At 42.7% G+C, this 12,220-nt stretch overlaps 1 pseudogene; it reads left to right on the forward strand.

The window, feature by feature from the left end:
• Positions 1–11,564: 11,564 nt before the first annotated feature.
• LOC133917453 (uncharacterized) lies at positions 11,565–12,009 on the forward strand (annotated as a pseudogene).
• The last annotated feature ends 211 nt before the right edge of the window (positions 12,010–12,220 follow it).

The following is a 12,220-nucleotide window of genomic DNA, read 5'->3' on the forward strand; positions in this document are numbered from 1 at the left end:
ATACTCGAACGTAAAGCAGTCCTCAGGGTCTCAACGTTAGTGATTGGGTGATTACCTACGACGAATTTCAACGGAATAGGGCCAAGCATGTCAAGAAGTGCAAAAATCAAGTTGGATTAGTGCAACAAGGCAATCCTATCAGTCAAGTTCCAAAAAAATCGAAGAAGAGGAAGATGTCATTTCAAGGACAAGGAAGCAACTCATGTCTTTGTATGTCATTGTGTTTGTAAATAATAAGCACTAAGCTCGTGAACAATAGTTGAACCATTGCTCATCTTCTATCGAGGACATATGCATTGCTAGGTATTTTGAATAATTTGTAAGTTAGATCAAGGCTATAAGGATATGGATAATTAACAACATAAGGTACAGATTCTACCCATATAAGCCTGACATCGACTTGCTAACTATGCAAATGTACACAAGCGATAACTTATCAATTTAGACTCCATTCAATTCAAACAAGGTGCAATATGCTTAGAAGCTTGCCTTGCTGCTCTGGTGGTTTCCTGATACTCCTGGCGCAGCATTTACAGAACTCCGGTAGATTAGCATCGCCTTCACTCGCTTGGACCGCGGTATAACACTCTCTAAATGAATCAAGAATGCATACCATAAATAATCAAACGATGGAAAAGTGTGCATATGATACATGCTTAGATAACAATAGGGTGTTGTGTTTCAAAAATATTTGCAAAAGACCGCTAAAAGATTATGGTTTTAAAGTTTGAAACCCCAAATAACACAACCTAAGTGCATATAGCTTTAAGTGGCTAGCGGTCAGATCGATGTTGAAGTGGTGGTTTGGGGCTTGAGGTGGATGAACTCGCATGGAAACTTCACCGACTATGAGGGTGAAGGGGATGAGCTCGAGGAAGACGTCGAGGTGGTCTCTCTCTCTTGGTGTGGGTGAAGGAGTGAGTGAGAGTGAGAGTGTGACAGAGAGTGAGTGTGAGAGAGTTAGCCGATTTACTTAAGTGGAGTCTTTGCACTGTGGTGGTCAGACCATGGAAAGCCCGCATGGCAAGCCTATGTGGATGCCCTCTGGCAGTCAGACCGCGGGGAATCCCGGTCAGACTGCAAGGTCGATCTTGTGCTGAAAACTTGATTTTATTCCCCTTTCTATTCTTCTTCATCTCCAAGGCATTTAGGGTTTTCCTAAAGGGCTATAAACTATCTCTAAGTACTTTTGAAACATGTTTAAACTCAAATTATCAAATGAATATGCATAAACATAATGTCATGATGCTTATGAATGCTTAATCACACGATTAGTATTTTGGGACGTGACAGTACACGTGTGTGCTGACAATTAAATGTTCTCTTCTTACCAGGCCACTTGGGATTCTTCCATCTGAATAGCGAATGGGTCTCATGCTTCTGTTCATGGTGTTGGCACGGTAGATCCAAAGTTTATTTTGGGAAAGATCATGCAGCTGAGGAACATGTAGCATGTCCCTTCAATAAACAAGAATCCAGTTAGCGGTTCCCTTCTCTGTAGAAACGGGTTTAAGGTGGTACTCGAGTCCAATAAAGTAGTTATGTCAATGCGTGGACTTTCTATTGGTAAAAGCTATGAGTATGGAGGCTTGCTTCACTTTTCTCTTTCTGATTTCAGCAATAAATCTGTAAACTATATTTGTGACAATATTAATAGAGATGAGGCTAGTGTTTGGCACTAACGGTTATATCACATAAAATTTGGTTGTATGACTCAGCTTTCCAGCTTGAATTTAATTTCGAATTTTTTCATTATCAAAGATTCTAAGTGTCAAAGTTGTGTGCAATCTAAGCAACCTCGTAAGCCTCACAAGATAGTCGATGAGAGAAATTTGGCAATATTAGAACTCATACATTCAAATCTTTGTGAAATGAATGGTGTGTTGACAAAAGGTGGAAAAAGATATTTCATGAGTTTAATCGATGATGCATCTAGATTTTGTTATGTGTATTTGTTGAAATCTAAAGATGAGGTTCTAGACTACTTTAAGATCTATAAGACAGAAGTTGAAAATCAATTAGAAAGAAAAATTAAAATACTTAAGTTGGATTGTGGTGGAGAATACTTCTTGAGTGATTTTGACTTATTCTATAAGGAACATGAAATTATTCATGAGAGAATGCCTCCTTGTTCGCTCCAATCAAACGGGGTAGCTGAGAGGAATAACCGCACCCTGATTGACCTGGTTAATGTCATGTTAGACACTGTGGGTTTATCTAAGACATGATGGGGGAGGCCTTGTTCACTTCGTGTCGTGTTCTAAATAGAGGTTCGACTAAGACAGAGAAAACACCATATGAAGAATCAGAAGGGAGAAAGTTATCACTTTCTTATTTGCGCACTTAGAGATGCTTGGCAAAAGTCAATGTACCAATAACTAAACAGCACAAGTTAAGATCTAAGATAGTAGATTGTGTCTTTCTAGGATATGCACATTGGAGCATTGCTTATAGATTTTTAGTAGTTAAATCTGAGGTATCTGACATGTTAGTCTATACAATTATGGAGTCTAGAGATATCACTTTCTTTGAGAGCATATTCCATATGAAGGATATACATAACATTCTTGTCAAACCTCTGAGATGATTTCTGAACCTATCACACTACTTGAGTATTCTGAACAACCACTCAAGCTAATTCTTGAAGAGGATAACAGTGAAGCTTCGAGAAGGTGTAAGAGACAAAGGACAATAAAATCCTTTGGTGATGATTTCACCGTGTAACTTATGGATGACACTTCCAAGTCGATTTCAGAAGCTTATGCATCTCTAGATGCAGACTACTGGAAGGAGGTTGTTCATAGCAAGATGGATTCTATTCTCGCCAACAAGACTTGGGAAGTCACAAATCGACCTTATGGTTGTAAACCTGTAGGTTGTAAGTGGGTATTCAAACAGAAGCTTATGCCTGATGGTACTATCGAAAAGTATCAGGCTCGATTTGTGGCTAAATGTTATATCCAAAATGAAGACGAAGATTTCTTTGATACTTACTCACTTGTCGCTAGACTGACCACGATAAGAGTACTAATCTCTTCGGCTGCCTCACATGGTCTTATCATTCATCAGATGGATGTTAAGACAACTTTTTTTAATGGAGAGTTGGATGAGGAAATCTATATAGGTCAGCCTGATAGGTTTGTAGTGGAAGGTCAGGAGGACAAGGTATGTGAGTTGCTGAAATCTTTGTATAGCCTCAAGCAAGCTCCTAAGCAATGGCATGAGAAGTTTGATAGAACATTAACATCTACAGGCTTTGTTGTTAATGAAGCTGATATATGTGCATTATTTACCCTGGTGGGGGTGAGGGAGTTATCATGTGCATGTATGTTGATGATATCTGGATTTTTGGGATAAATTTTGATGTAATTAATGAGATCAAATCATATATGTTTAGAAATTTCGATATGAAAGATCTGGGAGAGGCTGATGTGATCTTAAACATTAAGTTGATTAGAGGTGAGAATGAAATTACACTTTTGCAATCTCATTATGTGGAAAAGATCTTGAGCCGCTTTGGCTACATGGACAATAGGATCGCTCCAACACCTTGTAATCCTAACTTAATACTTCGAAAGAATAAAAGAATTGCTAGGGATCAACTGAGATACTCTCAGATAATCGGATCACCCATGTACCTAGCTAGTGCTACAGGGCCTAACATCTCATTTGTTGTTAGAAAATTGAGCCGGTTTACTTCTAACCCAGGTGATGATTATTGGTATGCACTTGATCGAGGCATGCACTACTTGCTAGGTACTATAAATTTTGGACTTTACTATACTAGATACCCATCAGTACTGGAGGGTTATAGTGATTCAAATTGGATATCTGATATTGATGAGATCAAGACCACAAGTGGATATGTATTTACTGTTGGTGGTGTTGCTGTCTCATGGAGGTTTTGCAAACAGACCATATTGACGAGGTCAACCATGGAAACAGAACTCACAGCGTTAGACACAGCCATTGTTGAGGCAGAATGGTTGTGTGAGCTCTTGATGAGCTCTTGATGGATTTGCCAGTAGTCAAAAAATCGATACCGGTTATCCTTATAAACTATAATAATCAAACAGTTATTGTCAAAGTGACAATTCTAAGGACAACATGAAATCCTCAAGACATGTAAAGAGTAGATTGAAATCTCTCAGAAAATTGAGAAACTCTAGAGTGATAGCGTTGGATTATATCTAAAGGGTTAAAAATCTAGCAGATCAATCTACAAAGGGACTATCACAGAATATGATAGATAATGCATCGAATGAGATGGGTATGAGACCCATATGAGTTATACAATAGTGGTAACCCAACCTATGTGATCGGAGATCCTTGAATTAGGACTGGGAACAACAAGCTATTGGTTAACTGAAGGAGAGTACCACACAACCCACCTGAGTGAGGATGCAATACTCTCGAAATCTGTAAGAAAGGTTGTTTATTGCCTTAATGTGTTCTGTTGGCAGGGCATTCTTGAAAGAACACACCTATATGAGCCTGACTATTGGTCGCAGTCTATGAGACTTCAGTGATCTCTAATAAACTCATAAAGAGACCATGGAGCATGATTTTTATGCTCCACCCGCGAGGTAGACTAATGACAGCCAAGTATCAGTTATGACTCTAAGTGAAACTCGTTTGCACAAGACTTGCAATTCAAGGCTTAGTCTATTATTCAAGTTGCGAATGAGTGTAACTTGATGTTCTAGGTGGATATTCAACTTAACAGTCTCCACTGAAACACTGGTATATCAAACAATATTGAGAAAAAGGCAAATCTTCAAGGGACTTTGAGACCTGGTGGGGGATTGTTAGAATATATGTGCTTAGCCCATTATATTTGTATAATTCTAAATATATCTCAAAGTTCCAACCATGTGAGGGAGGTGTGTTTCTTTAGTTCCACCTTGCTAGTTGAGGTGGATGGAGACCAACTTAAAAGGGTTTCTCTCCTCCACCCACTTAGCATGTGTGGATGAGAGGACTAGAAGAACACATGCGCGTTCACTCGCCTCGCCTCGTCGGGCTGGACTGGGCCTGGCCAGGTCGGGGCACGGGCACACGACACCTATGTGAATAGTCCATCAAAAATCGGTTCTAGTTGCTTGCGTATGTGCAATCTCATTTTGCCATTTTATTCTTTTTGCTACATAGGCAAATGGATAAATATATGTAAATCGTGTTGGTCAAGACTCCAATCATGGCGGTGTAACCGACTCTAATCGTGGTGCATCTCAACCGCATAACTCTCCCTCTTTATATATATATATCTATCAGTTGCAGCATAAAGGATAGACGTGAGTTGCATACACACAATTAGGGTTTTGCCAATTTCACTCTGCTGCACCGTCGCACGTAGTCTACTCCATCCCGCTGCGCTAGCATGCACCGACAAACGGGAGAGTAGGTTTTTGGAACCCATCGCCCTTGGGATTCTGCACTAGGAGAAGACGAATAAGATTTTTAGGAAACACTCATCGTGACTGCTCACGATTTTCTTCCTTTACATCATCGTGGTCTGCTTCGACTACTTCATCTTTGTCATCGCCTACTAGATCGGTATCACGGTCGCCTCTACATCAACTACTTCATCTTCGTCATCGTCTACTGCATCGTGCATCAACATCACAGGGGTGTCTGCATCTCACGTTGCCATCAAGTACAACCTAGTTGAGTACATCTGCTGGTGGAGTACATAGTCGAATATCTTGTCAATGACATGCTCTAGTTGAGGTTTGTTGGGACTTGTCGAATCCTACTCAAGGCTAGTCGAATTCAGTCAAGGCTAGTTGGAACATAGTCGATATTGATTTTTTGCATATGTTCTTGTTCATACTATATTAGGAATTAAATTAAATCTAAAAGTGATATTGTTTCCATCAAAATGCACGTACACATTTTTTCTTCTTCTTGAGTGTCCTCCTTTTTTTCCTTAATATACTAAACCATTTAAGCTTCCAAGCCTTAAAAATGGATTCCAAAAAGAAAAAAAAACATTTCCCTCAAAAAGAAAAAATATGAGGCTACAGCCTATTGCTTCCCTCGGCGTCCTCTTGAATGATGCTCAGCACACGCTTTAGCCGCGACTTGCAGTGAGCATCTCGATGCTCTTGGTCAGGCTAAGCAACAGCCTGAACTCCCCTAGCGTCCACTCGTTTAGCTTCTCGTTGAAGAAGTCAACGTCCCCGGTGCCCTAATGCACCGGTACTCGCCACTGCATCTTGTTGATGGACGCGAGCGCGGCACTTGCCCGGATGGCCAGCGCGGCCATGCCAGCGCTTGACAGTGGCCACCCGAGCATGGCCTCTGGGAGCACAATGTACATTTGCCCCAACCAGAGTAGCTCGTCGGGGGCCAGCGCAGGCAGGTGGTCGTTGAAGTAGAGTGCGTCGGAATTGCACATGAAGAATGACAATGTCGCGTCGCCTCTAAGGCCGAGCACGTTAGAGATAGCGACAACGAGGGGGGGGGGGCATCGGTAGCTCCTTCAGCTAGCCATCGGCTGCGATGACCCTTGACGGTGCCAGCGAGGCCAGTAGCTGCACCTGCCGTGAGAGGCTGCCTTGGTGGATGCATGCAACTTTAGTCTGAGAAACCAAATAGATAAGTGTCTTGGTTGACATGTGTGATGAGTTATTGACAATGCTTGAGTTGAGTTGGACTTGGTTAGCATGTGTTTGTTGATGCTTGTTCTTGTTCATGACTAATTTGAGTTGAAGAAGAATGGAATTGGAACGATTTTCTCTAAGTCTAGGTGATTTGTTCTCACCAGATTATCCAGTGCCTGGGAAATTGGCTTCACTAGATGATCCGATGTGATGCTAATGCTGATGCTGGAGGTTTTTAGTTTGGCAGAAAAAATTTGAAATGGGAACTGGATGGTCCGGTGTTGGCCACTTGTGTGCATCAGACTATTTGAAGCAGACAATGATGCAATCTGGGTTCTGGTGAGTGTTACTCACTGGACAGTCCGGTGATGAGCTATGTGAGTACCGGAGAATACACTGGAATTTTTCTTGTAGAGAGGGTGAAATTGTGAAGTCTAGTGCAGTGGTACTCACCGGAAGGTCCGATGTGTGCAGGGTTGAACATCGGACTATTTCCTGCAGGGGGATTGGAATTGAGTGTTCTAGTAGAGATGAAGGCACCAGATGTTCTGGTGACTAGATAGTGAACACTGGAGCAATGCATCGGACCTTTTCTTGTAGAGGTGAGATTCTTTAGTGCACAAAGGAGTTGGACTCACTGGATGGTCCGGTGTTTAGAGGCAGAACACACCAGAATATTAGGTGTTCACGATTTCTATAGGATGTACTTTCATTTGAGAATTTTTGTTTTGTGTTAACCTAGAGATGGTTTGGAGTGGGAGAAACATGTTTGCTTGTTTCATGGTGTGCAAGTCGTGGATGTGACTTGGAGGTCGATGGCGAGATGATCGAGACCAAGCGGGAGACTTGGTGCCGAATGATCAAGGAGGTCAGGCGGCATCAAGAGTGATCCTAGTGGTACATGTGGTGGTCAAGCAAATCATGGATGGAGAAGGATGAAGACGGTGTGTTGATAAAGTCAAGCGAAGGGGATGTCGGTGCAAGTGACATGACAGTCTGAGGGATCGAGAGCAGGAGAGACTCGCTGACGGTCAAGATCACAAGATGAAGTACATGTGTCGACATCGGAGCGCTTGCTTAAGTCAAAGCAAGTGGCGGCTAATCACACTTTGAGAAACATGTTAGAATTTCACGGTTTGACCATAAAACCACCGGACAACTGGAGGGTCATGTGGTATCATCGCGAAGCTTGCATCAGGGTGAAGCTAAGTTATGAAGAAGTCATGGCCGTTTGATGGAAGGAGCGAAATCTGGACCAAAATGCCCCGGTGGTAGGTAGGAGTATACTACTGGTGAAGGGTATTTTGGGAATAAGAAACCTTAAGGGCCAAGGAAGCTCCCATGAGCTATAAATAGAGGGGCAGAGCTGTGGGAGAGGGTTGAGATAGCCTTTGAGAGCCTAGTGATAGGTTTTGAAGAAAAGAGGAGATTATAGGCTTAGTATTTGTAATAGGCTAGAGTTTTTGTGAGAGAAATGACTTTGTAATCCGTCAAAAATAGGACTGACCTCTGTGCTTAATGAAGTTTATTTTCTCGTATGAGCTTGTGTTCATCTCCTTCTAGTCTCCTTCAAAACCATATGACTTCACGAATGGTGAAAGAAAGTTCCAAGACAACAGAACTCCACGAATGGAATATGAACATGAACTCTATTCAAGACCATTTTATATGTCTTTGAGCACAAGAGCTTGAAACTTAAATGAAGAACAAAGCAAAAAGATAGACATCGAAAGAAGCAACTCTCCAAGTTGATAGTATAGAGACAAGGGGATTCAAGACCCTCTCAAATATATGAGCATATGAATATTTATGTCTCTAGCAACAAGAAGAACAACTTTTGATCATCTCCTTCTAGTTTCGGTGCTTAATGGATGTGGAGATAAAGGATGTGCGGTCTATCTTGATCCTACATACTTTTTAAGTTCAACCCTGTTGTTCTTGTTCAATTGCGTAGATATACATGCAGGAAGATTTAATGCCTTTACTTTAGGACCTACATATTATATGCTAATTAATACATGTCAAAACATAGTGCCGTTTTTAGTTGCGCATGTAGCCACTCTATTTTCATTATGGTTATCGACAGTTTTAGGAATACTTATTAGACTACACTTTAGAAAGTAATACTTCGTATATGCATACATATCTTGGGAGTACCTTTTTAAAATTTTAGAAAGTTGATTTGTAAGATAACTTATCCTTTTTCTTTAGGGCCCATGTATTATACGCTAATTAATACATGTGAAAACATAGATCATATTTAGTTGCGTGCAGCTGATCTGTTTAAGTCTTGATTATTGGTGGCTTCCGGGATACTACTCCCTCCAGTTTTATATTAGACGTCGGTTTAGATAGGATTTAGAATACCATGTGGTTTAAATAAGATTGTTTCTTTACTATTTTACCCATCATAATTCAAGTACCTGAGAGTTATTCAATACAGCAACAAAGGTTGAATGAAGTTAATGGTGCATAAAGACTGAGTAATTGCAAGGATAAAACAGACTAGATGATCCTAAAATCCTTAAACGATAGCTTTTCAAGCACCCACTCAAAACTCTCCAATGACATCTAATATGAAACCGGATGGAGTATTAGACTAGACATTAAAGTAATATATGTAGACTTTTTTCTAGAACGTGCGATGCACGTATTTCGTTAAGGAGAAATAGGAAAGACTTCGAAACAAGACTTAATAGTCAAGGCTCCCAAGGGCTACCCTACGCCACGGTGGAGACCTGGGCATGAAAACAAGATAGGTTAAAATTACAAACCAAGAAAGGGATGATCTAGGATCGACCAGAAGAGGAAGAGACTAACCATTAAATATAACTAGAAGACGCGATAAGCCCTTAGAACCCGTTAGACTCCAAAGGGTAGCCTCCTCCCGGATACTACGCACTAAGTCGAGGGGAGAAAAGCTACTCTGGCCGAAGACGCGAGCGTTTCGCTCCTTCCATATCCGCCACACTATGAGGATGAAAAGGAGTTGAAACCAGACCGGAGATCCTTCGCGACCACCTTGCAGCTACCGAGACACCAGTCCACCACGGAAGAGTGGGGAGGGGGGGTTAGGCGATGCATGCGACCCAAATGAAGGACATAGAACCAAACCTCGTGACTAAAAGCGCAGCCCACTAGAAGGTGATCGAGGGTTTATGTTTCCTGATCACAGAGGACACAAGGGCCATAATTTAGAAGATTATGGCGGTGGAGGAGGTCGGACGTTCAACAGCGACCATGCAGCACTAGCCAAAAGAAGAGGTGGCATTTATTTGGAGCCCTGGTTTTCCAGGGCTGCTTAGCTCAAAGGATCATTGTCTGACCGATGAAGAAGGCCTGGTAGGCGCTGGCAGAGGAGTAAGCGTTTGTGGCCGACCACTTCCAGATAAAGCGATCTGGAGTGCTGGAATCTAGAACAAGGGAGTCCAGCCAATCCTAGAGGCGAAGGTAATCGACCAAAACTGAAACCGTGAGGGCACCAGTGATGTCACGCACCCAAGCCTTATCCCTTAGGGCCTCGTTGGCAGTGCGAGACCTAATGCGACGCTTGGCGACCTCATGGAGGAGGTTGGGCGTGACCAAACTTAGGGGAGCCCCTTCTAGCCAATTATTGTGCTAGAAGAGGGCATGTTCCCCGTTTCCAACCTCCACCGTAAGAGAAGCTCGAAACATAGCATCAATGGTGTAGTCCGTGCGGAATTGCAGCCCCAACCAAATCTTGTTGGGGTCTGTACGTGCAAGCTAACACCACCTTAAGCATAATGCCCTCCCCATGTGGTTCAGACCGAGATGACCCAACGCATCGAGCTGGGTTATCCTGCACACACGAGGCCACGCCACAAGGCAATGTCCGCCAGAGACGACCTCGGTTCTTTTCCACATGAATGCCCGGCGGATCTTGTAATGGCCCGCAAAACCCAGGGGGTAGCACACAAGCAATGGAGAAGTAAATAGGTATGGAACTTAAGGTGGCCTTGGTGAGAACCAGGCGCCCACCTCTGTTCATTAGTCTAGCTTTCCAAGCAGGTAGATGATTGGCGATCGAATCAACCGAGGGCTGCAAAGCTGCTTTAGGCAACTTTGTCACGAACAGTGGAATCCCCAAGTACTTACAGGGGAAGTGCACTATAGGACAAGGCATCATGGAGGTGACCAGCTGCAAATCTTACTGGTCGCAACGAATTGGCGTGATCTGACATTTGTCAAAATTAGTGCATAGTCACGTGGCGCCTTCGAAGCACCAAAGGATTGAGGTAATAACCTCAAGGTTAAGAGCGATTGGTGATAGGAAAATGACCACATCATCTGCATAAAGGGTTGTCCGATGGGTGATAGCATGGGGCCCTAAGGGACAAAAAGGCCAAGTTTTCCTCTTCTCTTGGTAGGGGATGATGATATTGCTCGGTTGTTTCACCATGTTTGCGGAACGCCTAGTTTGCGCATCTAAGCACATATTACCGTGCTGATGCTAGAACTTGGGGCAAGCTTACCTGTGTGACATATCAAGTAGTAGTAGTAATGTTCACCATATCTAATGCTGATTAAGCCTATGGAATCCGCTGTGATACTATGGGTCTGTTTGGCAGAGCTTTCAGAGCAGCTTCCCGACTGGAATCAGGGGAGCTCTGCCAAACAGCAGTTTGCAGCTTTTAGCTCACTGAGTGGAATCCGTGAGAGTGATTCTTTAAAATGAAATAGAAGCTAGGGAGCTGAAAAAATAGCTTTCCCTGATTCACTTCCCGCACAGAATCACTTACTCCATATATTTTATTTTAGAGAATTACTAGGGAATCACTTTCAGCCACAGAATCACTTCCTCCAAAGAATCACTATCCGCATAGAATTTGAATCAAGGAGAACTCTACTTAACAGACCCTATGTAACATATTATATTACTGCTTTAGTAAATTGGCTCACTTGAATTGTGTTTCAACAGGGAAGGCTTGGCCTGAGAGAATGCAAGACCCAAGAGGTGACGATTTCTCTGCCCCAAAGATGCATAAGAAGAAGGTTGTGTACCGAACAGTGCCATCAGGCCAGCTCAAGGGTGAACCTGAACTTGTGCGTAAAGTGGTTTCGCATTCATCAGAAGATGCAAAAGCCTCCTAAAAGAAGCTTCAAGAGTGAGCCCCACCATCCCATGCTTCAGTCTGACAGAGGAACTCCAGATTACCTGCCGGATTCTGGTCCTACTGATGAATCTCGGGCGTTACGGAGGAAATACCTGTTGCTGGAGGAAGAGAACTTCTCGCTGGACAAACAGTTTAGCATGGAAGATGAGGAAGTCAAGGCTTTTGAGGAGGAAAAGTTTGCGCTGCCTGGTCAACTTGTTGTCTTGGAAGGCCTTGTGGACCCGTCGCAGATGCAGCGTAATCTCAAACAAACTAAAAACAAAATTTAGCCAGGTTATATTGGGAACAAACCAGCCCAAACAAATCGCCGGCCATAGTAATATATGGCTTATTTGGTTCAGCGCCCCCAACACGTCCAGCTAAAATTGGCACGCCGGCATGAACGAGCACGGAGCTCGGCGGCAATACACAAGGATGTGATCTAAATCATCTAGGTTCAATTCTCGGCTGTCGTATATCTCCAATTTAACCTCCACTATA

Source organism: Phragmites australis, chromosome 5 (genome assembly GCF_958298935.1).
Source record: "Phragmites australis chromosome 5, lpPhrAust1.1, whole genome shotgun sequence".
Classification (NCBI taxonomy): Eukaryota; Viridiplantae; Streptophyta; class Magnoliopsida; order Poales; family Poaceae; genus Phragmites; species Phragmites australis.